This window comes from Poromitra crassiceps (genome assembly GCF_964638095.1).
Source record: "Poromitra crassiceps genome assembly, contig: HAP1_SCAFFOLD_2115, whole genome shotgun sequence".
Taxonomy (NCBI): domain Eukaryota; kingdom Metazoa; phylum Chordata; class Actinopteri; order Beryciformes; family Melamphaidae; genus Poromitra; species Poromitra crassiceps.
Window position 1 is genome coordinate 1 of NW_028150310.1, and position 6,296 is coordinate 6,296.

A 6,296-nucleotide genomic window follows, 5' to 3' on the forward strand; every position below is an offset into this window, starting at 1 on the left:
TCCATCTGTGTTGTTACAAAATGTGTTTCCTCTACCCTCTGACCAGGACTCACCAGAGTGGTCCATCTGTGTTGTTACAAAATGTGTTTCCTCCTCTACCCTCTGACCAGGACTCACCAGAGTGGTCCATATGTGTTGTTACAAAATGTGTTTCCTCCTCTACCCTCTGACCAGGACTCACCAGAGTGGTCCATCTGTGTTGTTACAAAATGTGTTTCCTCCTCTACCCTCTGACCAGGACTCACCAGAGTGGTCCATCTGTGTTGTTACAAAATGTGTTTCCTCCTCTACCCTCTGACCAGGACTCACCAGAGTGGTCCATCTGTGTTGTTACAAAATGTGTTTCCTCTACCCTCTGACCAGGACTCACCAGAGTGGTCCATCTGTGTTGTTACAAAATGTGTTTCCTCTACCCTCTGACCAGGACTCACCAGAGTGGTCCATCTGTGTTGTTACAAAATGTGTTTCCTCCTCTACCCTCTGACCAGGACTCACCAGAGTGGTCCATCTGTGTTGTTACAAAATGTGTTTCCTCCTCTACCCTCTGACCAGGACTCACCAGAGTGGTCCATCTGTGTTGTTACAAAATGTGTTTCCCCCTCTACCCTCTGACCAGGACTCACCAGAGTGGTCCATCTGTGTTGTTACAAAATGTGTTTCCCCCTCTACCCTCTGACCAGGACTCACCAGAGTGGTCCATCTGTGTTGTTACAAAATGTGTTTCCTCCTCTACCCTCTGACCAGGACTCACCAGAGTGGTCCATCTGTGTTGTTACAAAATGTGTTTCCTCCTCTACCCTCTGACCAGGACTCACCAGAGTGGTCCATATGTGTTGTTTACAAAATGTGTTTCCTCCTCTACCCTCTGACCAGGACTCACCAGAGTGGTCCATCTGTGTTGTTACAAAATGTGTTTCCTCCACCCTCTGACCAGGACTCACCAGAGTGGTCCATCTGTGTTGTTACAAAATGTGTTTCCTCCTCTACCCTCTGACCAGGACTCACCAGAGTGGTCCATCTGTGTTGTTACAAAATGTGTTTCCTCCTCTACCCTCTGACCAGGACTCACCAGAGTGGTCCATCTGTGTTGTTACAAAATGTGTTTCCTCTACCCTCTGACCAGGACTCACCGGAGAGGTCTGCGAGTCCCTGTATCCTGTCATGGCTGTAGTCCACGTCTGATTGGTCACATCGTACAGCTGTGGCGTGGGCATGTGGGTGGGGCTGTGCTGCTGGTAGGTGGGCGGGGTGAAGTAGGGGGCAGGGCTGTAGTGTTTGGCACAGGGGTCCAGGGCGTGCGGGCTGTAGCCGTTCTTGGGGGCGTAGGAGGTGACCGCCATGGTTTTGGCCTTTATCCGCGCCATGATGGGCTTTCCCTGAAACACCCGCACCTCCTCTCGCAGGTACTCGTACGCCTGAGCACACACACACACACACACACACACACACACACACACACAGGGGTGATAAAGTGTGACTGTTTGACCGATTCATTTTGCTTCCATGTTATACACTCTAGGCGGTTATAAACATCCAAACATCACATTACAATTTGTGTATATCAAATAAGGTTGTCAAAAGTATCGATAAGTATCAATACAAACAATTTGAAATGGATACAATACACATTTGCAACGATTTCCATACCAGCCGTGTTTTCTCTTAATGAAAATCAAACATACTATTGATTTTCCCCTCCTTATCATTGGTGGGTATCTGTTGCTTCAACAAGCTCAAAGTGTTCTGATAGGCTGATGACTAAAGCAGGTGTAATCTGTTGTGTAAGTGCAATGTTTTTAATGGGTTTTATCAGGCCTAGATTATGGAGAAGCGTGCGTCTGTCTGTCCATCTGTCTTCCTTTACTTTTATGTCTCTTCTTGATGTGTTGTCAACCACCCACCCAGCACCCACCCCATATCGAAAATGGTAATTGAGTGTTGATATTTTCCTGGGTATCGAAGTTAGAAATTCTAGTATCATGACAATTTACAGGATTTACGGATTAAGTGTACCGCATAGAACCCACCTTTGCTAAACATGCATTTCCCCCCAGAAATAATGATTGTAAATGAGGAATAATGTGTATATATCCTATCAAACTGAACTCTATTTTGAAGAAATACTTCAAACACGATACTTGGCTCTCGATAACGCTGGTATCCCTACTGTAAATAGCAACGTGTGTATTTATGTATTTATTCACAGAATTGACATGAAACAATGTAGAACAAAGTGCAGACTGCATAGTGCCTCTTTAACACACTGACTGACACTTGTCCATGACTTCACATGTGACATTAAAGTCTATAAGGGAGGTTAAAATGTTTAAAGGAACGACACAAAGTGATGCCTCACTCAAATCTTTTCAATATGTGTAAATTAAGTTGACAGGGGGGAAAAGAATGCAAAAATACACATTTCAGGATTATTATTTGTTTGAAAAAGGTCTGAGACCGAAACGTTACAATTAAATTTATTTTTGCAAGTTTGGACAGTGTGCGGGACTCTCTTTATTTTTGTGTGAATTATATCCTTGTCCTACGCACCTGCCCCAAGAGAGATGTGCGGAGTTTTCCTTCGAAGGATTATGGCAAAATGATATGGCGCCAGTGTATTGATAATGTATAGAGAGCCCCAGGGATGACGTATTTTTGTAGTCGGAACGCGGAAGTCCCGGACTTCCTGGTTCTTCACTGTTTCTGCCTATGGGATTTTTGAATGGGTTTTTGGCGCGATGCTTCAAATAAGGTCTCTGGGCAACGCAAGCTTAATCAAACGTGAACCAGAGTTCAGCGGGATAATCTTCACACATGACCACTTTCATGAGTTTAAGCGTAAATGCGAGCCCTAGAAGTAAAAAGCTCGTGCTAAGCTAATCCAGAACTACACAGTGTCGCATAGGCTTCCCCGTAACGTCACCACTCAACCTCGAGTGTTGTTGATGTGTGCGCTGCTGTGCACTGATTACCCCGGGCTGAACCAGGTGACGAAAGAGAATTTCCGTGTTCGTCCTTTGAAGTGATGACGTTATTGACGTATAATATCCCCGTCGACTCAACAGTGTACCGTAAATTCCGGACTATAAGACGCACCGGTCTATAAGCCGCAGCACCAAAATTGACTATTTTTTTCTTCTATAAGCCGCACCGGACTATAAGCCGCGGGTGTTTTGATGTTTAATTACCATATGAAAGGGTTCGTGCACAGAGAGGAATGTCGGGAAAGAGATCGCTGTTTGGGGAAGCTCCCATTTATTCAACAAAACAAGCATTACGGTAGGGTAGGCTATAGGCTATAAGAAGCTCCCATTTATTAACATTTCAACAAAATAAATACCGTAGCTATAAAAAATAAAACAATAATAATAATAATAAAACAATCCTCAAAAGGATAAAGTGCTGTAAAAACAATCAAACAATTCTCAAAAGGTTAAGGTGCAGTAAATAACTGGAAAACAAAAAACAATCCTCAAAAGGATAAGGTGCTGCCAACAAAACCAGGTACCGTAATCCTTCTCTTCATCTTTTAGGTGAAGGTGCAGCAAACGGCTGTAAACAGAGTCAAAGTAAAGTCACTAATCCTCGTCTTCCTCGTCTTCCTCTTCTTCCTCCGTACTGAAACCAGCAAAGTCCTCAACTTCAGTGTCGGAAACGAACAGGTTCAGGGTGGCTTCGTCAACCACTCCTCTCTCTCCTTCGTTGTCGCTCTCAAAACCAACGAACTCCTCTTCGTCACTGTCGGAATCGAACAGCCTCTGAAGGCCCTCAGCTGTGGCGGCGTCCTCCTCTTCGTCACGCAGCAGTCCAGCCTTTCGGAACCCGTTGGTGATCGTGGATGTCTTAACACTCCTCCAGGCTGTCAGGACCCACTGGCAAACTTGTGCGAAGGTTGCTTTCCTCATGCGCCCTGTTTTTGTGAATGACTTGTCCCCGCTCGTCATCCACGTCTCCCACTCGATGCGCAGCGCCACTTTAAATGCGCGATTCACACTGATGTCGAGTGGCTGGAGATGTTTGGTCGTGCCCCCAGGTATCACAGCTGGAATGCTGTTTGTGGTCTTGATGGCTGCTTTGACCGAATCGGTGATATGAGCCCTCATGCTGTCCAGGACGAGCAACGCTTTCTTTTGGTGAAAGAATCCTCCAGGGCGCTGGACGTAGCACTGAGACAACCACTCCTTCATGACACTTTCCATCATCCACCCTTTCTTGTTGACTCTGACGCAGATACCACTGGGCATTTTCTCTTTCGGCATCGTAATCCGCTTGAAAATCACCATTGGCGGCAGCTTTGCTCCAGATGCTGTGCAGCCTAGAACACACGTGAAATTGGTTCTCTCGTGACCTGTGGTTCTCAACGTGATCGACGATTCACCTTTCTTGTTCACAGTGCGAGTGAGTGGCAGGTCGAACGTCAAGGGCACTTCATCCATGTTTATGATCTGCTCCGGTTCGATGGAATAATCCTTGATCTTCCTTTGTGTGTATTCGCCGAAGTTTGCGATTTTCTCCTGGTAGTCGGGAGGGAGTTGTTGGCACACAGTCGTCCGCGCCCGGACAGACAGTCCCTTGCGTCTCATGAAACGAAAGCACCAAGATGGCCCACCTCTGAAATGTTCAATTTTCATCTCGGTGGCTACTGTTTTTGCCTTCAGTCGGATCTGCACCGTGGAAACGCCTCGGCCGTCTGCTCGCTGGGTCAACACCCAGTCCTCAAGGGAATCTTCAAGCTCCGGCCATCTGCTTTTGTGGCCTCTGAAGGACTTTTTTGTTTTCTTACACTGAGACAGTTCCTCCTGCTGCTTTTTCCAACGTCTCACCATCGATTCATTTATGCCCAGAGTACGCGCGGCTGCTCTATTTCCCTCTTTTAGTGCGAGTTCGACTGCTTTCAGGTTGAATGCTGCGTCGTGTGAATTTCTGCGTACCTTCCCCATGGTAAGTGAGAGACAGACTGCTCGTCTTGTTGTGATTCCGGGCTGATGAACTTTGCTTACCGTAATTACCATATGTAAGGGTTCACGCACAGAGGGGATTGTTGGCTGTTTGAGGAAGCTCCCATTTACCGTATTACCGTAACATTTCAACAAAACAACATAACACAACACCTTTGTTTATTTCGACAGTGCACACAGTGTCCGCGGTGTGGTGAAAAGAGGGCAACAGAGGAAATTAAAACAGAAGTGGATTTATAGGTAGAAAGAGTGCTAAAAAAGAGAGATTTTATTTGTATTTGAAAAAAAATTTCTGAAAAAATCCATAGATAAGACGCACCGTTATATAAGCCGCAGGGGCCAAAAAACGGGAAAAAAGCCGCGGCTTATAGTCCGGAATTTACGGTAGTCTCATTTAGCCGTTTGCTAGCTAGCCGCCCTTTTAACGGCACGTAAAAGCTTAAACACTCATAAAAGTGGTCCTCATGTGTGAAGATTATCCTGCTTAACACTGGTTCACGTTTGATTAAGCTTGCGTTGCCCAGAGACCTTATTTGAAGCATCGCGCCAAAAACCCATCAAAAATCCCTTAGACGAAAACAGTGAAGAACCCGGAAGTGTTAGCATCGATGTTTTCCGGACTCGTTCCTGGGGCTCTCTATTGCAAGAGGATTATTATCACGATATATGGATTTTGTCCCACCCCTACACAACATGGTCTCTGTAATTTACCTGTTGTGTTTGTCCCACCCCTACACAACATGGTCTCTGTAATTTACCTGTTGTGTTTGTCCCACCCCTACACAACATGGTCTCTGTAATTTACCTGTTGTGCGTCAGCTTCCGATTCGAAGGTGATGAACCAGTTATCGTTCCTCACAAACTCACAGCTCAGGAACCTGGGCAGGTCCTCCCTGTCAAAGAGTGCCTTCACCTCCTGAGGAACAGCACAACATCAGAAACAATACTACACACACACACACACACACACACACACACACAGGAATACAGGATTCCTACATATTGTCCATTTCAAAACTCCCTACATTTTGCAGAGCTTAAGTTAATTACCGGATTTCAAGGGGTTTGGTCAGTGTTAAGTGTGAAACATGTTGACAGGGTTTGGTCAGTGTTAAGTGTGAAACATGTTGACAGGGTTTGGTCAGTGTTAAGTGTGAAGCATGTTGACAGGGTTTGATCAGTGTTAAGTGTGAAACATGACAGGGTTTGATCAGTGTTAAGTGTGAAACATGTTGACAGGGTTTGGTCAGTGTTAAGTGTGAAACATGTTGACAGGGTTTGATCAGTGTTAAGTGTGAAACATGTTGACAGGGTTTGGTCAGTGTTAAGTGTGAAGCATGT

The 6,296-nt window shown here is 45.6% G+C and overlaps 1 pseudogene across 1 annotated transcript; it reads right to left on the minus strand.

Annotated features, from left to right (window-relative positions):
• Window positions 1-1,130: 1,130 nt before the first annotated feature.
• LOC310772156 (la-related protein 4B pseudogene) lies at window positions 1,131-5,871 on the minus strand (annotated as a pseudogene). Its single transcript has 2 exons — window positions 5,761-5,871; window positions 1,131-1,415 (listed from the first exon to the last, which is right to left on the minus strand). The product of its transcript is annotated as a la-related protein 4B pseudogene (transcript).
• Window positions 5,872-6,296: the final 425 nt, after the last annotated feature.